The sequence below is a fragment of the Staurois parvus genome, unplaced genomic scaffold (genome assembly GCF_062004578.1).
Source record: "Staurois parvus isolate SC_StPar_1 unplaced genomic scaffold, SC_StPar_1.0 ptg000012l, whole genome shotgun sequence".
NCBI lineage: Eukaryota > Metazoa > Chordata > Amphibia > Anura > Ranidae > Staurois > Staurois parvus.
In genome coordinates, this window is record NW_028317808.1 from 6,893,503 (window position 1) to 6,916,064 (window position 22,562).

Sequence of the window (22,562 nt, forward strand, 5' to 3'; positions counted from 1 at the left end):
ACATGGTTTTTTTATAGTATAAACTGCCATGTCAAGGTTGACTTAATTGCTTGAACTGACAGAGAGGCAAATTAAATCTTACATCAAACCTGGGATTTACAAGGGCAGCTCTTTCAAACTGCATATAAAAACCTTTCAAGTATGTTCAGAATAACAGGGAGATGTACAGACAACTTTTCCTGTGGATAGGTCTGCATCTATATTTCATGTGACTTACTAGACTTTTATATGATCCTTTGGGAACATTGCAATTGAAAGTTTCCCAAGCATGGCAATAAAGCGTCAGTGTGGTGTATCTGAATTTGACCTTAATTACAAAAAGGAAATTATGATGGGTTTTATTTTGAGAGGGGCAGTATCAATCTTGAGGTTCTCTAATTTTCACATGGCTTTCCTTTAAGTGCTCCAGTTTCCGTCCACGGGCCAAAATTCATACTTATACCCAAGGTTGCTTTTTGTATTGCAATTGGCAACCTGCTAAAACACATCATTGATGGTCTCTTGTGCATTTGGCACTTTTTTTGCAATTAGACTTTGTGTACCAATTTTGCATAAAAAGAGACTTTGAATTGACACACAATGGTTTTTTTTTTCATTGCAGTTGCTCATTGGCAACAAATGTATTTATCATTTCACATGAATCAGTAGGGTACATGAATAAGCAGTACAAATGAAACATTTTAACCCTTTGAAAGTTAGGGGAAAGAACACCCACAAAACTATATACTGTTCTAAATGTATAGGTTTTTTAAAATTAAAAGATAGCACCCTTGATTTTGGAATTTCCATGATAGTTATTTAAACTTTGATGCCCCTAAAAATTATTCTTGAATCTCAGATCATTATAGGGATGTCTAATATATGACGTGCATAAGGATGTCGTGGGAGTGTGTATGAGTTTTCATATGTATGTTTTACTTTTTTTTTTTTCCCTTATTTTGTAATTACTTTTTTTCATGTAACTTTATTATTTTCACATAGGTACTGGCATCCCCTTATGATACTATACACAGCTGGTGAGAGGTCCATTTTGTGGAAATACTGTGGTGGTGTGTGCAGCAGAAGGAGATTGGAGACAGAAATCTCCTTCTTCCCTGGTAGCCAGTGCTGCACTGCACTTTTTGCTTGTCATCTTGAATGCAAAAGCTATTGATGAGATCAGCAAGACAATGGATGGAATGGGCACCAGTGGTTCATTTTTGTGTAACTTTATTTTGACAGGTTTGACTTGACTGACAGGAGACAATTTTCTTTGTTTTGTGATGACATGTCTATGCATGTAATGAGATAAAGCTGTGTAGTAGGGTAGCCACCTTTTCTTCAAGCCAAACCCGAACACTTTAGTTGTGCATGGCAAAATTGTTTTTATAGTATACACTATAGGATTGTAAAAGACCTGGAACACCTTAGGGTGCCCCAAGAACAGCAGTAATGCGGCTGGCAGCGGCAAATGGTTGGCATGGACAGATTGCTATAAAGTGGGAGGAGCTTAAATAAATAAAACTAAATAAAGTTAATTAAAACAAAAGCATTCTTGTACCCATAAAATATAGTCTTAGATTGCTGTGCCACAAGTAAAAGTCTCACAGACATGTATAAACCTCAGTACAATCATATTTTAAAAAATAAAACGTCCATTACATATGATTTTGCGTATACTGAAAATAGTCAGAAGCTGACACTTTGTCTGAGCTGACCTTACAGAAGACCTTCACTACAACAGTCATGGGCTGCTTAGCACCCAGCAACTGTAAAGTGATATTAAAGGCAATTAAAAAAAAAAAGAACAATAAACATGTTACACTTACCTACTCGGTGTAATACTTTTGAACAGTGCAGCCTTGATCATCCTCTTCTCGAATCCTCTGCCGGAGCTCTTTGCCCCTCTCCCTGCTGAGTGCCCCCAGAGCAAACAGCTTACTATGGGAGCACCCGAGATGCTACCCTGCGTGTCCATTCACATATAGAGCCATGGCTCATCTTGCCCCTCTCTCCTCATTGGCTTTGCCAGCTGTGATTGACAGCAAGAGCCAATGGCTCCTGTTGCTCTCACTCTCTCTCTCTGGGGGAGAGTCCTCAGAGAGCCGAGGCTCTTGTGCACATCGCTAGATCACCTTAGTCTTTACAACCCCTTTGGTGAGGAGTGTGTAATGTACAATATATTGTATATAGTACAGAACTTTCTTAAGCTGGCCATAGACCGTTTTCTCTTGCTCAGCCAGCAAGCTGAAAGGCAAACCTAATAGATTCCTCTATCCACACAAATTAGGTGGGCGAAGGAATTACTGTACACTGCAACTCCTAAACTGACGTCCAGGAGCTGTTCAGCATTTGTTTCAGCAGCCCCTGAACTCTCCCTAATGTTTTCCTATGTGTCCATGTACACTATGTTGTTTACAGTCATTTACAGGAAGTTGAGTTTACAGTAGTTTTTTTGAACGCACCAAACTTGCGTACAGGAGTAGATTTTAATGGTGTTTCAAACGCCAAATGCTTGTAAATGCTTGTAAAAGAGGTTAAGCGCGTTTATAAGTGTTTTTTAACTGTTCCATGTCCAGATGCTGTCCAGAGCCTTTTTTCATCATCAGAAATGCATGCAAAGCATTTTCCATGTATTCAAATGGACCCAGTACACCAGCGCAGTCAGTTCCAGGTTTCGCGTCAAGGACAAAATGGTAGGACGTGCTGCATTATTCTCATGATGGGATCCATAGTGAATACAACCAGAAAAGACAGGTCATTTCAACACATACTGCTTTCTCTGCTTCTGCTCTCTCTATTACTCTCAAAACATCTGAAATAGTAATTTTTTTACTATTTTTCAGTGCATTCTGGGCATTTGGGAAGGTCTCCTGGGGTTATCTTTTAAAAACGCGGTATGCACATAAACGCGGTATGCAAATGCAGCTAAACATGTTTTTTAACCTACATTTTCCAGCAGTCAGTTTCCATCGTTCAGAAGAGTGTACATGAGCCCTTAGGGATTGGTTCACACCATAAAAGGTACGTTTTTGCACATTCACATGTGGCACAGTGGAACACACAAAAAATAAGGCAGGCATGGTTTTCAAACCAAACTTCATGGTACTGTAGTACCATGTGTTTTGGTAGCCATAAACACACCCACATTTGCCAGATGTATGGGGTGCTTTTAAATATTATTGGCACCAGTGCCACCAGTGCATGTCTGCATGTTACTGTGAGGTGTGAGAAATGTGTGCATAAAGGCATGTTTCCCACACTGCGAGCAGTGTGAACCAATGCTCAGAAAAAAAGAAAGAATTTTGGCTTATGCTGATAAAAAACAAACAAAAAAAAACCAAACACAACACACATATCAACACAACACAATACTTAAAAAAAATGCATGTCAGTGCACATCAACTAAACTGCATTTAACAAGAATCAATTCATGCTATACACAGTGCATGTAGTGTGAATGAGCCGTAAGCCTGGGTTCACACATGTGTGGTGCCGGAAACTGCATGTGATTCAGATAGGAATTGCACCGCATTCCTATCCAAATCATATGCAATACTTTGCAGTGAGATTTGAACCCTTTTATTTTGTATGGCTCAAATCAAACCGCACCCAGATGGGAAAAGGTGCAGGCAGATTTTTTTTTTTGCCACACTGAAATCAGATCACACTCTTTTGTGACCTGTTTTTGGGATGTCATTAACTTCACATTGACATGCGCAGCAGATCGCATGAATGATTTGGATGCGATGCAGGAAACTTGCAGGATTTGCTGCACTGCATATACGTGAACCTAGGCTAAATAAATCTGCCAGTGGAAATGTCATTTCCTTCCAAAAATTACTTTCCTGGTTGTCATTCTGATCCTCTGGCTTCAATACATTTTGAACATGAGGATCTGCATGACAGCCAGGTGGAGGGGAGGCCAGATTCCCTGTAATCAGTATGGTGTGATCATAAATGAGATGTACTCTGATTCCCCTCATCTTAGCACTGTCAGAGGGAGGTGACACCCAAAAGTGATGTGCCATATATAGCCCTGTATGGGGAAGGGGCAGGGAAAGGGTTAAATCCCAGGAATGAGGAAGGTGAGGTCAATGGGGGTGGGGCTGGGTTTCCCTGGATGCAGGCTGTACTGGGAGGACCCATGGACCACCCGGAATAGGATGTGCGGCAATCCCGCACTGTCCGGCTGCCTGGACGAAGATGTATCAGAGCAAAAAGAAAGAGCGCACCAACCTTGAGCATTACCTCAGTAATTCAGTGATTTTATTTAATAAAATATAAATACTCACAAACAAGGATGTAAAACAAGCATTACAGATCCTCAAAGGAAATGGGGAGTGTAGAGCCAATGTAAGTCATGTCACGAGGATAGACTTTCAAAGTGAGGCTGACAAGTTTCGAAGAAGGGTCTCCCTTCCCTTTTGAAACGCGTCAGCCTCACTTTGAAAGTCTACCTCGTGACATGACTTACATTGGCTCTACACTCCCTTTTTTTTCCTTCACTTCACAGTATCAGTCAGGCTTCCCCAGCCTTGTTGTAGTGCTGCACATCCTTACATGCACTGGTGGAATTGTTTGGAAGTTTCTCGATTCCTCCACCTTTGATTTGAGTCCTAGAGCGCAGGAGGTGTTATCTTTACATCTGCTTCCACTGTAGATGTATCGGACCAGGAGGGTGATGGAGGTCATTGTGAGTTTCAATAAGGTAGGAATTGATGTCAAATTTGACATTATCCTTTTAGGCAGTGGATTAATAAGAGATAATGATGACAGCTGTGTAATGTGTTCATATACTGTATATTCCAGGTATACAGGTATGCATGTGAGATAGGAACCTTACAGTGTAAGATCCTCGAAGGCAAGCAGGGACTGATGTGAATGTACAGTATGTAAAGTGCTGTGTAAATTGTCAGCCCTATATAAATACCTGTAGTATTTATGTATCTATCTATCTATCTATCTATCTATCTATCTATCTATCTATCTATCTCTCTCTGTCTATCTATCTATCTATCTATCTATCTATCTATCTATCTATCTATCTATCGGCACACATCATATATATATATATATATATATATACATATATATATATATATATACATATATACACACACACACACTCAGCTAAACACTACAGATTCTGCATTTATCTGATTGTGCAAAACTAAGAATGCAGTAGAAAATGTTCATTACATTTTACATCAGGCTTCAAAAGAATTACAGTATGAGCTGATGTATTTGCTGATGCTAAATGTATGAGGGTAATTTTTCAGTTCATTGAACTTTATGCTATGTTTTCTTTCCTCTGTGTGGAACAGGCATTGACAAAATATAATCAGAAACTAACTGCAGTATATTCATATAAATTTAATTACCACTTCATTCCAATGTTTTCCATGAGCAGCAGAATGTGGTGTTTCTGGATTAGGTTGACTCTGGTGCTCTCTAGTGTCCATTTGAAAAATATTTTAACAGCTTGCGAAAGCTGCTATGCCATTAACTTGATGATTCTACTAGGGGTGCCTTAGATACCCATAGATCTCCTGGACTAGAAGCCATTTATAACAGTTTGTTTAATTTAATCTGTTCAGAGTGCTCTAAAACATAAACTTGAATATAAATGTTATGCATGGTCCCTGGTTATCAGTCTTGGAGTTGTCAAGGGCATGCTGCCCACTCCTGCAGGGTCTGCATTTTCCCATGTGCTTGCTGTACCTTCCAGTGGATCCTTGAGGGGTCTTACTACATTTATACTCCTAGGTACACCTGCATTCCATCCTAGATGGGCTTCTGTACCTTTAAAATATTCTCCTTTATCCACTCCCCATGATGAAGCTCAGCTTGCTGTCTTATTAGTGCGCTTCTCATTTGACTTCCAGATAGCAGATGGCACTTGAAACAGCAACACAATGGGTTGTCGGTGTTCCAAATGTAAAATGTTAGTTTTTTTTAGATAGTTATTTGCTTTTGTTCAACTAATATAAAGCATGGCTTCAAATATACATTTTTTTTTCTATTTGTAGATCCCCCCCCCCCCCCATCCGGCCAAAAAAAAAAAAAAGTATAGAACAGGAAAGAAAAATGCCTGCTCTCCACCACCGCTTATGGTGGAGGATAAGATAGGATACTAGAGGAAATCTTTTTTTTATTTAATACCAGGGGCTTTGGAGGGTGGATCATTGGGGTACATACTGCAGTTCTGCTTTTTAGATCATGGTACACATATTTTTCTAAAATAAAAAAAAAACCTACAACATTTACATCTATACAGTACATTTATTTGCAATATGGCTCCATATCTAGAATGAGCAAAGCTAATTAATGGCTATACATTACATAATTGTGACTAGCAATGGCAGTCGTCTGAGCATCACTATAAATAACGGGGTAGGGTAATGGATTGCAAAGTGACTATTAATATGGATCTGTTACTTCCTTTATTAACAGATGTATTGTTTTATCACATCTTTTACACTTTTATCAGTCTACACTTCTTTGCTTTTTTCCTCAGGTATGTGTAGGGATCCACCCCCTTTTGTTGTGCATGCGAAGAGAATTTAGGTAACAGTATAATGATAAGGGGTTCTAATTTTATATATACAGTTGCAAGAAATAGTATGTGAACCCCTTGGGATTAAGTGGAGTTTTGCATGAATTGGGCATAAAATGTGCTCTGAACGTCATCTAAGTCACAACAATAGAAGAACACAGTCTGCTGAACATGATACTACACAAACATTAGATGTTGCCATGGTTTAATTGCACATAACATGTAAACATTCACAGTGCAGGGAGGAAAAAGTATGTGAACCTTTGGACTTAATAACTGGTTGACCCTCCTTTGGCAGCAATAACCTCAACCAAACGTTTCCTGTAGTTGCAGATCAGACCTGCACAACGATCTGGAGTAATTTTGGACCACTCCTCTTCACAAAACTGTTTCAGTGTAGCAATATTCTTGGGATGTGTGGTGTGAATCGCTCTCTTAGGGTCATGCCACAGCATTTCAATCGGGTTGAGGTCAGGACTCTGACTGGGCCACTCCACAAGGCGTATTCTGTGCTGTTGCAGCCATTGTTTTGTTGAATTACTTGTATGCTTTGGGTCATTGTCCTGTTGCATCACCCATCCTCTGCGGAGCTTCAGTTGGCGGACAGATGGTCGTACGTTTTCCTGCAAAATGTCTTGATAAACTCTGGAATTCATTTTCCCATCAATGACAACAATCCATCCAGGCCCTGAGGCAGCAAAGCAGCCCCAAACCATGATGCTCCCTCCGCCATGTTTTACAGTGGGGATGAGGTTTTGATGTTGGTGTGCTGTGCCCTTTTTTCTCCACACATAGTGTTGTGTGTTCTTCCCAAACAACTCAATCTTGGTTTCATCTGTCCACAGTATATTTTGCCAGTAGTGCTGTGGAACATCCAGGTGCTCTTTTGCAAACTTCAAACGTGCTGCAATATTCTTTTTGGACAGCAATGGCTTCCTCCGTAGTGTCCTCCCATGTACTCCATTCTTGTTTAATGTTTTCCTTATTGTAGATGTGTCAACAAAAATGTTAGCATGTGCCAGAGATTTCTGTAGGTCTTTAGCTGACACTCTGGGATTCTTCTTTACCTCATGCAGCATTCTGCGCTGTGCTCTTGCAGTCATTTTTACAGGACGACCACGCCTAGGGAGAGTAGCAACAGTGCTAAACTTTCTCCATTTGTAGACAGTCTGTCTTACCGTGGACACATGAACATCAAGGCTTTTGGAGATACTTTTGTAACCCTTTCCAGCTTCATGCAAGTCAACAATTCTTGATCGTAGGTCTTCTGAGAGCTCTTTTCTGCGAGGCATGGTTCACATCAGACAGTGCTTCTTGAAACCAGTAAACCCAAAACAGGTGTGTGTTTTTTAAGGGCAGGACAGCTGTCAGCAACACATCCAATATCATCACACTGATTGGAGTCAAGGTTGGCTCACTCCTGGCTCCAATTAGCTCTGGGAGAAATCGTTAAGCTAGGGCCTCACATACTTTTTCCTCCCTGCACTGTGAATGTTTACATGTTATGTGCAATCAAACCATGGCAACATCTAATGTTTGTGTAGTATCATGTTCAGCAGACTGTGTTCTTCTATTGTTGTGACTTAAATGACGTTCAGAGCACATTTTATGCCCAATTCATGCAAAACTCCATGTAATCCCAAGGGGTTCACATACTTTTTCTTGCAACTGTATATATATATATATATATATATATATACACATAATATATATATATGTACATACACGCATGCAGGGTTTTTTTCTCAGACAATAGGTGCAGGAACTATGCCTCCCCCCCCTCCACCCACACTGTAGGTGGCTTTGCCCTTCTCACGTGAAGGGGCATCAGCCCCTGGGCACCAGGAAAAAAATGGAGATCTCAGCCTACCATGCATCCTCTCCGGCCCATGACAACCAGGCACCAGCATTCCTCTTGTCCCTGTCCTACACTTAATGAAGCCACTGGGAGACAAGCTATCACCTGTAAAAAAAGCACTGTGTGTGTATACGGTATATATATTTATATATATATATATATATATATATATATATATGCAGCCTCGGTGTGAGTCAGCAGGTCATCTTAGGTCAGGGCTGTGGGCCCTGCAGATCAGTTCCCCGATACCTCCTTCTACTCTAGAAACTTGAGATTTTTCTAGAAGAAAGTGGGTGGGGGAGAGGAGGGGCTGATCTGCATACTTAGGGGATCCTGACCCATCCCCAGACAGGAGGCTTAGCATGGGGTCAGTATGACTGAGCCTGCTCAGAAGGAGGAGCGTTTGGTTGGAAGATGGAGTGAGAGGCAGGGATGCAGGAGCCTGAGAGTGGGCCCAGGGGGATGCGGCCTACCTCCAGGCTGGATCTCAAAGGAGGATCTCTCAACCTCAGTAGTCCCCTGAGAGAGGACCACCTGTGCAGCAGGGAAGGAGCCAGCCCAGCGGAAGGCCTGAAGGCAGCCACCAACCTAACAAGCTCACAGAAGAGGAAGAGTGAGTAATCCTACACCCCTTGGGCCAGATAAGGGCAAAGGGCATTTGGGTGGGAAACCTGACTAGCCCCCATCTGGGGCCTTGATTTAAAAGGACAGATTCTGGGTCCCCTTTGCCCAGGGATTCCCTCAGGCAGCTGGATGAGAAGAGGATTCATCTGGGGTCTGGGGTGATACATCAGGAGAGGTTGGAGAACTCTCCAAGAAGAAATATTTGCTGTATAGAGACTTGTACATAGTTGCTAAGGAGTTGTCCTCAGTTGCAGTTTCCTTGGGCATCCCATACATCCCTTGATCCTGTCCAAGTTCAAATACCCCTAATAAAACCTAGAAACCAAGCTCAGGGACTGTTTCCTGTCTCCAGAATGCAAGTCTGAAAAAAATGCATGTTTCCTGGCTGTCCAGGACTGTAGGGGGACCCAAAAAAAACTCAGCGGCTCTCATGGGTGTAGTGCTAAATATATATATCCTATTGGACCATTCATTTGTATACTGACATCTTTTTTGCAGGACAGACAGAGAGAGACCCTCTATTGGACAAAGTCAAATGTTCCCATGTGATGTATCTGTAAAGAGTTAGGATAAAACTCACCTTTATCCTCTCATATTTCCACATCCCTTTCTTGATGTTATTGTGGCAAAAGAGAGAAGCTGTGCTTAGTATATTACTTACATAAACTATCCACAGATGATGAAAATGTATAAAAAAAAATATAAAACAGCACATCTGATAACTTTATCAGATACTTATTTTGTGACTCAAACAGAACCAGTCATTGTTCGGCCTATGCAGTACTCTGACTAGTCGTTGCTTATTTATTATAATTTTGCTGACTTGCTTATAACATATTCATATTTCTCTCTTTAATCCCTTGCTTCTGATCCCCTTTCTCACTACTGGACAGCTGGACACACACAGCGCTTTTGCTGCAGCTTTGAAGTGATCTTTCTCAAAGGAAAAGGCAGTGACCATACCGACTTCACAACATCTTATGCTGTGATCAGATCAGGTCTTTGCAGGATATGTTCAAAGACTACATATGGCAATATGCCTAAACTTGTTATTGCTTCATTTACCCCCAAAATAATTTATTATAATTTTTTATGTTTGTACAAAAAAGTAACAACCTGGTATATGCTGTAAATCTTCAAATAACCATTGGAAATCAGCCAGTGAATTACTTTGTAATGAATACAAGACATGCTGTATAATATTCTATTATATTTGATATGATTGAACTGTATACAGTCTTGGAAGCTAATGTGTTGTCTAATATGGAATCTCTAATTCTCTATTCATCTAAATGTAAAACAGACTGAGATAAGAGCAGATGAACTCAATCTGTTAGCTGTACAATGGTAATGTGGTCAACTTCAAAAATAAAAGTGGTAATAGTATTGAAACATTTAGGGCCAGTTCACACCAGAATGCAGTTCCATGCGTGTTTCCTACACCACATTCAAAATGCACTGCAATCTGCGGCAGGTGTCAGTATTAAGTTAATGACACCCCAAACGTAGGTCGCAAAGGCAGTGCATTTGTCTGCACCAGATCGCATAGTACAGAAGTACTATGCCATGTGGTTGCAGTGATTTTGAAAAAGTATTGCATGCACTACTTTTGGTGCGGTGCAATTTCATCCCATTCGAAATGAATAGACTGAAATCACGACACAGAACAGGAATGCACAGCACATTCCTGTGTTATTCCTACTCTGAATCGGCACTTAGATATGTTTTATTATAATTTGGTAATAAACAATAACATCAGGTTTTTTTTTAAAGTTATTCTTTTTATTGTATTGATTTATGTATACTATTTTGTGACTGGTTAAAGTAGAACTAAAGTTTTTTTTTTTTTTTTTGGAAGAGTAAGGAAAGGTTATTACCGCAGTAAGAAAATAAAATAAAAATATCCTATGAGCCACTATAAATCTATGTTCTAAGGTAAGTTCGCGAGCTCCTAGCTATATTCTCATTGAATATACAAAAAATAACAAATTAAAAAGGAAAATGGTGCCGCGCCCTTATATTAGAACTGTGAATAAATAAATAAAATTAATTTTTAACAAATAATAATTCTATAATTTATAAATAATTACCCTTAATTTCTCCAAATATATAAATATATAAAATGTGCAACTCATTAATGTACATCAATAAAAAAAAAAAAAAAAAAATTAAATAAATAAATAATCTAAACAATAATTAATATTAATTGATAAAAATAATCAATATTAATTGATAAAAATAAATAGATTTAAAATGAATAATTCATAAATGTTCAATAGAGTTGAAAATCCCATCATATATTAAATCCCATTACCGCTGTAAGGTTTTTCTGTTCACTGTTAAGAATTTCTTTCCAAAGTGAGGGAGTCTCAGGTTGTCCCCATTGGAAAATTTACGCTCTATTCCTGTTGTGGTGACAACCCAGAATTTGGGATTGCCGTTCACTTTTGGTAGACAGGAAAAATAGAGAGGGTGAATCTCCTTAATGAGGACACAGACAGCAATAAAAACTGACAGGTGTTCTAATTCCTGTTCACTCTTTTAAAAAAAGGCCTTTTGTTCTACTTTAAACTTTTTTCAACCTATGTAACTTTGCGACCATACCTTAAATGTAACTCATATGCTCTAAATGTGCTCAATTTTTCATGTATTTACTTGAAATTCAGTTGAAATCCACTGGATGTTCAAGATGCTGTGGGGGAGATATACTGAAACCGGTGCACTCAGAATCTGGTTTAGCCATGCATGATAGCCAATCAGCTTCTAACTTCAGCTTGTTCAATTAAGCTTTGACAATAAAACCCAGAAGCTGATTGGTTTCTATAAAGAGCTGCACCAAATTATGCACTCTCCAGTTTTAGTCAATAACCCCCTGTATTTTCTATCACCTTATACCTATGCAATCACTGTTGGACCCTATACGGTCACATTTTCGTATCACAAGTTGGGCAGTAGGTGTCAGTGTAGTCTATAATGCTATTTCCTAACACAAGATACTGGCATTTGCGTTCAACGCAACTGTATGCAACTTTAATTAAAATCCGCTTGTTTCTCTTTCATTTATTATACTACCAGCTTTAAAAAAGCAGGGATGCCAAATATGTGTTATTGTGTGCATTGTGCTTCAGCAAGAAGGGTCAGATATTTACAGGATACATGTTCTATGACATCTATAAGTTTCTATGAGTAAGTGCAGAAAAATGTAACTGCACGTGTAATCCTCGCCTACATCTATCCCTTTTGACCTCTTGCTTTTTGTACTGATTTAGTGTGTTTTTGATGAAAAAGGAAAATAGAATGAGTATACTATTACTGTAAATGTCTCCGCTCTGTCAGTGGTGGCATATTTCACTAAGTGCTACGTGGTAAAGCGAAAGATGAAACTGATGATGGGTGAACCCAACAGGCTCAAAGGTGACAGCATTTCTGAAATACCAGCTTTAATGATTGCTTTCATGCTTTGTGAATGCATACAGAATCCTTAGGCAAGTGCTCCATCTAGTCTGCTTGTTCACTTTTTGTAAGAATGCTTTTGCCTAAATTATAGATTTTCAGACCAAAGTAGAAACAAATGAGGATACGAGATGGTAGTTTATTAGAAATATGTTCATTCTTTGGAATCTTCTACACTTCTTATAACATTTGTCAATTGTGACAATTTATGGTGAATCACAATTTGTTCGCTCTTCTCTACCCTCTTTAAAAAAAAAAAAAAAAAAAGATGAGTACACTTTAAAAAATGTGTCTTGGCTTCGGTATAATGCAGGAAGTTGGTCTTGGCAGACGGATTTGCTAAGCAGAAGTCACAGTGCAATGCAGTCTCTCTGTGTCCCAGTTCACTGTCACTTGGGATTAGGGAACTACTGCAAGAAGAGAAAACCATCAAATTGTCGGACAGAAGTCAAATGACAAACAACGAACATTACTGCTCGAACAAATGGTGTCTGCAGCCATACCTTTGTGCTAACCACTTCAATACTGGGCTCTTTTACCCCTTCCTGTCCAGGCCAATTTCAGCTTTTAGCGCTCTCACACTTTGAAAGATAGTTGCTCGGTCATGCAACACTGAACCCATATGAAATTTGTATCATTTTTTGAGACAGATAGAGCTTTCATTTTTTTTATTTTTTGCTAAGCAAAGGAAAAAAAAGAATTAAAATTTTGAAAAAAAACACACATTTCTCTTAGTTTCTGTTATACAATTTAGCAAATAAGTAATTTTTCTTCTTCACTGATGTGTGCTGATGAGGCTGCACTGATGGGCACTGATAGGCTGCACTGATTGGCCATGATGAGGCTGCACTGATGGGCACTAGTGAGGCTGCACTGTTGGGCACTAGTGAGGCTGCACTTATGAGGTGACACTGTTGGGCACTGTTGAGCTGCACTGATGGGCACTGATGAGCCTGCACTGATGAAGCGTCACTGATGGGCACTGATAAGCTGCACTGATGGGCACTGATGAGGCTGTACTGATGAGGCATCACTGATGGGCACTGATAGGCATCACTGATGGGCACTGATAAACTGCACTGATGCACTGATTATAATTATCAGTATAAACAATGTACTGACTGCCTTGCTGGTTATCGGCTCTCCTTTCCTGACATAGATACAGCATGTGAGGAAAGGACTGCCGAAAACCAGCAAGTCTGTTTACATGTGATCAGCTGTGATTGGACACATGGAAAAAGACCGCTGTGTTTGGTAATTTACCCCGATCTGTGATCAGCTATGTCCAAAGGATACAGAGGTCATGGAGTGTGCCCGTTTCGCTCTGCACAGGGCACTCGGAGGGTGGTATTCTGGGAGGGCGTCCATGAACTAGACGAGTGCGCTGTAACCTTCTTTTGGCTATAGCGTGGTTGGGAAGTGGTTATAATTAATTTTATTTTTTCCTTTCTTCTTTATGTTTTTAATCATACATAAGAAAGTCACCATGGAGACTTCAACGCTCCTACATTTAGTGAATTAAAAAAATAAATAAATCAGCACAAAGGATGGTACTTACATTCAGTGAGATGTGTCCCTTATGCTGGTGGCTGCTTGGCTTTTTAAAATCTTCAGTTCTCTGTCCACCCCCCAACTCCTGCAGTAGTAATCTTCCAGTGCTGTGGGGGTTCATACAGCTGCTGGATCTGTCATAGGCACACATCAAGACTATAGAGTGCTGATATTCCTGCCCTTTCCACTCCCTCCTCTATTCATAGAAGATGTTCTATAGCTTCCATCAATTAAAAGAGATCTATGAATGGAGGACAGGTGAATGAATGAAAGGTCTGCCTCCTCCTTCATTCATAGAGCCCTTTTTCCTGTGAAAACTATAGTACAGCTACAGGGGGTGGAAAGGGAAGGCATAGTCAGCACTCTTGACAAGTATCTCTGACAGGTCCAGAAGCTGTGATAACCAGTACAGCACTAGCCGATAACTGTTGTGAGTTTGTGTTGTGTGTGTGGGGAGGTTGGGGGAAGAGGATGACAAACAGTCACTAGCACAAGGGACACTTCTCATTTAAGTACTGTCCCTTGTGCTGATTTAAAAAAAAATAACTGTACTTAGGCTTTAAAGAGTAATTCCACTTTTGTTGAGAATAAAACCATTCCCCTCTGGGTGATCTATGTACATTGCATAGATTTCATCAAACTTTTTTGCAGATTCCTACCTTTTGATATTCCAAGGAATATCTGTTTGTTATTTGTGTCCATGTGCAAGGTAAATGCGTATGGGGAGTATTTATTTATAACTATCAATCAGCTGCTGAACTTGCAGGGATCTAATGTGGAAGAAGTGGCAAGATCTGCATCCCTTAAGGCGTGATTTCCCTTTGGGAGTATCTCACCAAAAATGACATTTTTGTTGCAGGGGATGCCAAAAATCTGACTTGTATCTTAGTGCAGACTTCTGGGAATCATTGAGCCAATCACACAAGCAGGAAATGACATGTCTGGGGGGCATTCTGTACACCGTCTGTGTACAGAACGCCTCCAGGTTGTTATATTGCATTTTACAGAACATTACAGTGCTGTAGATTGAAAAGAAAAGATAATTTTTAATAACATTCAGTTCCTTCCAGTGTGACTTGTGCTGCAATGCTACGCCTTATGTTTTTCCCCACAAAAGTGGAATCACTTTTAAAGCATTTTTTCATCTAATGTAAACCACACCATTGTTCCAATGCAAAAGCAGAAAAGAAAAAAATATTTCTGGGGTCCTTGTGGATTTAGAAGAAGGGTTCATATGAAATGAAAACAAAAAAGACCTGTGTGTAACCAATTACAACAATGTAGCTGCAGATGCCCAGGACCAGGTCTGTGTTTTGGGCATTCTCCACTATTGCTGCCTCTTTAAACAGATGTCGCCACAGATCACAAGTACAGTGGATGTATGGGGAAGCACCGCTGTTGTCTCAGCCTGCCCAGATATCCTATACAGCTATGTTCATAGATTGTCACCAACAAGTATATCTCCACTTGGCATGCTCTGCATTAAAAGTAAGTGCTGATGGTACACCTACACTGTAGGGATTAACTGCTCATTTAGTCTAGGTGCAGGAAGATCACTTTTACTTACCTGACCTTTTGCTTGCTTGGTGGACGACAATCCCCCCTGCTCCAGTGTTATACTGTCCCTTGGCATTCCCACATCCAATGCAGGGCTATGAGTTCTGCATCAGTCCAGAACCATAGACTGTCAGAATGCAGGGAAAAATAGGCTGCTAGGACCGGTCTAGAAGCATGGAGGGTCCTGCAAAAGCAGAGGATCACTACAATTTCCTGTACAGTTCCCTATGGCTTTTTACAAGCCAGGTTTTTTACAATGTCCTTTGGTGATAGCAGTGTGCTCCGGTGGTTTTATTCCTTCATTGTATGCACCCTTAAAAATATTACAGCGGATAGTAAGAGTCAAAATATTTTTATTTTTATTTTGGCATGATACTGTAACTAGAACAACTGTTATTGAATTATTCAGAGCCTTAGGTTTACTATGGTTGAAATTACTGAGTGCAGATCTTCTTTTCTGCCACAAGATGGCAATAGTGAATATGTTCTGTTACTAAACTGTAAACCTAGAACACTGGATGCTGAGAGATGTAGTCTGAGCCATAAGTGGTGCTATCACTATTGCTGGAAAAAACTACCAGACCCAAAGTACCCGGAGGCAGGAGGGGCCAGAGAAGGAAGGCAGAAATCAAAAAGCCTGGGAAAGAGGGGGGGGGGGTAGTAGGGAGATTGCTGCCAACCAGAGAGGAGCTGAGAGTGAGGAGAGTTGTTAGTGGTTTTACTGCTTAGTGTAATGGATGGGCTGCATTATACAGAGAGCTGTGAGTTCTCATCACAGGTTGCTGGATTGAGCCTGTCAGGGCTTCTGTACTACTCCATTTTCCTGGCTATAACCCAAAGCTGTCAATCCACAACCAGGGAACCTGCCTGTGCAGCACCGCACAGAGATCCAGTTGATCTGTTTGGTGCCTGCTCTAGGGACACTGAATGCTGACTACTGCAAAAACCTGCACCACCTCTCACCAACTGCTGGAGGATGCTGGTAAGCACCATTGTCATACAAAGAGGGGGCTCTCTAACTACATAGCCTGCTGTTGAGGAATCACAGAGGGAGAGTGGTGAGAGGGTCTTTGACCCACAGTTTATCCTGATTGCTGACGTAGAATATATCCCCTTTTGCGAAACCTGCTTTACCTGCATTTGTCATATTTTAACTCAATTACCCCAAAGCATCACTTGTTCTGCATATCCAGGCCTAAAATGCCAAGCTGATTTGAAATCTATCCTTTCCTACTGTACTTAATACTCTTGAGCTTATCCCACTGGGTGCAGGATTACAAATATTTATATACATAAAAAAAGTCTTCACTGCATGCGCCAACGTCTTAATGGGCCCAAACACAGCCAACGGAAGAACAACTTTGTGGACTGTATATGGTTTACTTGTTGTTGAGGGCATTCAGTGTATTAACCCATATTCTAGCCACAGACCTAGGCTTAGTAATCTTATTGCAAGAGCTCTCAAGTGACTTAGAGCAAAGATTTTACCTGAAAGATCTTTGTTGCTTGAGACAAAGTTTTTCGTGTGAGCCCTGAGATTGGCTCAACTTGGATCCTTCATCATGATAATGCACCAAAAAAACACATTACAGTGCTTCCCCATCCACTCTATAGACCCGACTTGGCTCCTTGCGATATTTCGTATTCACAAAGATGAAGAATGGTTTGGAAGGACACCATTTTGGTAGTGCTGATAATGTCCAAAGAGCCAATACGCAGGACCTGAACACCATCCCACTTAAAGACTTCCAGGTATGCTATGAAGAATGAAAAAATCACTAGGAACATTGTTTACACTCACAAGGTGCATACTTTGAAGGAGACAATGTTCCGTTGTAAAATTTTTCAATAAAAGACTTTTTAAAATATCATTCTCATTACTTTCTGGACACACCTCGAATAACAAATAGTCAATAGAATCACCAATAAACACAACCTAAAAACACACAGGTGTGTGAGTAGCCCAACACTAATTAGGAAAAGACTAATCTAACTAAGCATGGAATGCTGCTGGGTGATCTGGAGGGGAAGCTCCATCTAATGCAAAGATTGGAGAGAAAAGACACAGCACAAAACCTACATAGTGTAATAAGGCAAATCCAGAAAATGTATTGAGAAAACATAAGAAATGCACTCACAGAGGTTAAAATAACAGCTGGATGGTGGAATAACGCTGGATCATTGCACAGTGAGGAAACCTGCAATCTCTGATAGAGACACCTGTGCCGTGGCCTAAAGCATAGATAATCCATTGATAACTGAGCACCAGCATGGCCATGAGATCAGGATCTAGCCTTTTTTATGTCACCCTTGAACATTCGCAATGGGGCGTGTTTCATGGTATCTAATCACCTTTCTCAGAGGGTTGCTACATTCCTACATACAATGGGACCTTGGAGGATGAACAGAGCCACCAGATCACAGCAGCAAAAAAAAAATCAGAGGATTTAAAGGAGAAATAGAATTTTTGAGTTATGAATATATACTTTTGCTTTTGTAAACCAGAATTTAGTGTCACTGTAAATTCATAATGTGCAAGCACATGTATGCATTATTGATATTGATAGCTTTAGAATTACTTTAAATGCTGAGTTCACCTTTATATTTCAATACTTTTATTTGGTTTTGTAAGTAACAAGGTAAAAACAGAAAATGTATTAATACCAGAGTACAGTAAATACAAGGTATACACCAGAAAAGAAACATGTTCAGATTGTACATGTTATTGTAATGCTTTTCACAGTCAGATCAGCAAAATGAACTCCAGGAGCAATATCTGTAAATTAAGTCAGTAATGAGTTCTTATGAGAAGGCTACAAGGTGAAGAAATTTCTATGGACCCAATGCAGCCAAGAGGCGCTGATATCAGTCTTCCCCGATCAGCGGAGGGACAGGACCTATTTCACAAGAAATCTATCAAATCTCTTTCCTGCTAAAGAGTTGACCCAGTTTGGAGCCAACAGGTGAACCGCGTAATTGCACAGTATGATACTCAGGGTTCAGAGAATAAAAAAGACAAGGGGAGAAATAGCGAGGAGAGGAAGATTTAGGACAGTTTAGTTTATGTTCCCAAAGCCTCTTTAATCTATGGGCAAATATCGGATCCAAGGGGCCAGTGTCCTATTGAATTTGGCTTGGTTATTGTTTTGTTTTTGTTTCACAAAGTGGAGTGCCACCACAATCTGCTTCCAGCATCAGGCAATCATGCTTCTTGCTGCAAGTAGCATGTAAGAAATCAGTCTAAGCTTTCTTTGGAATTTTACAAGGCAATTTTTTGATATAAAGCAATTTTTGGTGATCTCAGAACCTGTACGTCTATTACCAACTGAAGCAGATTAAAGATTCAGAACCAGAATCTGAAGATTTTGGGGGCTTGCCACCTGAGTTCACCTTTATATAAAATAATAAATGTACATATATTTGTAAGAAAAAAGGTGCATTTTATTTTTTTTTCATAGGAGCCTGCAAAGCATTTCACTCACGATCAGTGGATGGTGGGTGCAATGTTAGTCTCCTGTATGGGCTTTCAGTTATAGAGTGTCAGTGGGCTATGAGTAAGCTGATCAGTAGAACTACAAGCCATATGCTGTGGTGGCAGATGGGACATGTAGTTTATTCATTCACAGATGTCTATGAATGAATGATGTGGCCCAGCCCAGTCACACTGATTTCAAATTAGCTGGCTGCTACAGGTGAGAGGAACCCCTGCATGCAGTCATGGAGGATGGATGGTGCTTTGGGGGTAGGAGGGCTGCTTAGCAATATGTTACATATGCCCTAAATAGGGGTTTAGCCATTAATAGATAAGCTAATTTGCATATTATTATTGACTATATATAATTTACAGATTTAAACAGATATTTACATATATACAGTATATATTATATTCATTTTTATAAAAACCATGAACCCTATTACTTTAGAAAGGAATCCTTACAGTAACCTAGGCTAGTCCCTATTGCATTAATTGACCACATAATTATCATTTATAGCTATATTCTAAGTAGAATATACTGTACAGACTTTGGAACTTTTCCCACTGTACTAACATTTAATACTTAGTTGCATGTACTGTATTTTTTAATGGTATAAACCATTTTAAGTAGGGAAGCGCATATTGCAATGTCCTTGATCAACTTTGTTGGATAGTAATTGAGCTTCTACAAAATCTCTCATCACATTCACACTTTTATCTGAGTTACTTTCACTGCTGACGAGCAAAATACTTTTTTATGTATCTATCTTTTTTTTTGTTTGATATTCCCTTAATACAGTCAGATCTATTAAAGCATTGTTCAATCCATTATTGTATTCTTTCTGCCACACAAGGTACATCATTTGAAGCACAGACTAAATTAGACCTTCTTATTTTAATCCTTAAGTAATCTTTGGGTCAAGGTTTGGTAAAACAAATACAGATTCTATTTACTTTAGCTGGATTTTATTTCTTTAAATGCTCTTGGAAATTGTATTCGTGTCTAGCTGACATCACTCTTGGCAAGACCCTCGGAGAACTGACTTCATTCTAATCTACTCTTTTCCCTTGTTATTTTTAGAGAAAATACCACTAAACACTAACAAATGAAGCATTTTACAGAAATTATGAAATTTTGATATGTAGCATATGTGGCTTTGTTCTATCCACAGAAAATATTACAGTGTATATTGATCAGCAGAAAGCTTATCTATGCACATTCACTCACCTAGATTCACCTGTATTTGCTAACCTACTACTGCTTAACCCTGCTCATTCTTAGAAGCTATAAACTTCCCTGGCATTGAGTCTGTAGGATGAATGCCAAAGAAAGATAATGACGACCTAAAGGAAATGTACTGTTTCTAAGCAGGGCAAAGCAACAGAGTTGCATCACATACCCATCCCACCATAGTTTTTAGCTGCTATGATCAAAGAAAATACTAGGCAATTCTGAGCATGGGGTAGCATATGATTGACCCCTTTCTAATATGTAACAGTTCTGGTGCTTGTAAGTAGGCACAGTGCTCCCTCTCAGCCCTCAGTAAGCTCTGACTACAGTGACAGAGCTTACACAGAGCTTCCTTACTTCTCTCCCAGCAGCTGATTGAAAACACCATGGGGAACATATCCCAATACACAAATTTAGAAAAAAAACTACTATTTAGCTGGGAGAGGGTCTTCTCATGTGGCCTAAGGGCAGGTTCACACCACATGCAGTCCAGTGCATTTTTAGTCTGCATCAAAAACACATGGATAATAGCTGACATGGATTCAAATGGCATAGTTCACACCAGTGTAGTGTGTTCCAATGCAGTCAACAAAAGTTGAACATGCTGCATTTTTATTTGCATGGAACTGCAGCAGAATGTGTTTTGGCCTGTGATTTCTGTTAGATTTTAGGAGTTGGCATCCTCCGATGTCCTAACAATCAGTGCAGGGGTGGACTGATCATTCACCCATTGCCTGTGGGCCCGGGGTCAGTAGGGGGCCTAGTGAGAGGTTTCTGGACATAGTTCACTAAGCGGTATCTTACCGCATCCCTTTCTCGTCTGACAGCATGTATGTAAAAGTGCCCAGGTAACTGAACACCCTTCGGAGATTGAATATGCGTCCCAAATGATTGCTGTGGCTTGTTCAAACTGTGTGCATCACAGTGCACTCCTTCTCCCTTTATCAGGAATGCACAATGCTGACCTCAGCTGCTAAAAGGAGAGAGAGCACACTGAGCATGTTTGAACAAGACAGAGTGCCCACTGGGGGCCCACTCCTAACCCCCAGCCATCCTGCTGTTTAGACAGGACAGAAAGGGTTTGACTACCTAGAAGTTTTTGCTGACAGGTCATGCATGGCCTTTGGAAATGGAATGGAAGAGAAGCTGATGTGAATAGCTGGGGATGCTACATGGGGGGTTTTGTTGGAAGTGTGCAGGTAAGGTGAACTAACTTTTAAAATAGCCAGGTAACCTCTACTCTGAAGGGGAAAAAGCCAGAATGTTAGGAACATATTGCTCCTCACAAATATTTCAGTGAGAACAGATAGACGGAGTCATTGACATTATTTGGTGTCTGATCTTGTGTCAAAACCTAGGAGAAATAGTTATTTTAAATGCTGACTGAAACAACAAATGGAATGAATTTATACACTTTTTATACCGCAGCTACCGTATAGCTGCAGGTGGCACATACAGCCTGTCATACAGCATTTCATGTATTTACCCAATGTACTTACAAAGTACGAAACCTGTGTGTTTGGGAAATAAAGCCAAAAACATTTTCAGCAAATACAGAAAATATACCCCTTGTCGGGAATGCAGGGCCTTTTTGTGAGCTGAACAGGCAGCAAAAACAAACTTATCTTTCTTTTGTAAACTACTAATCCATCCAACTGCCATGTAATGAAGGTGAACAAAGACAGACATGTTTGAAGTACATATTGTAATGCTGGCCCCCATCAGGCTGATAAAAAAATAAAAAATATTGGCTTTCCCCTGTCCAAAAAAGAGAAGTGGATAGAGGACTCATCCGTGCTGTGCCATTGTATTTTGACAATGGGACTCCAGAATAAACTGATCAGTGTTTGCAGCCACTGGTCAAGAAACATTTTCCAACTTTCCCGTTTAATAGAAATTGATGATTAGATGGACTTCAGTTGAGTGGGAACATCCATAGATGGGTCAAAATGTAGCCAGTCCCTGCTAAACCAGCTGAATTTTAATCAATCTATGGCCAGCTTTGGACAACCATGACTGCTGCCATAAATGGAACCAAAAATAGCCTGTATACTCGGGGGGCAAGAAGTGTGCTATTCACAGGATTACTCAGTGAAAATAAAGGAAAAAACAAGAAAGAAAATGAATGCAGCCACTTCATCTAAATACTGGAAGTTGCAATTTATTAGCGACAGTACAATTACAACATAACTGAATACAAAAGGGATCAGCAGACCCTGCTCATTAGTGCGTACAACCTAAAAGGAAGCAAAAGTGATATTAAATTTTGTGTATT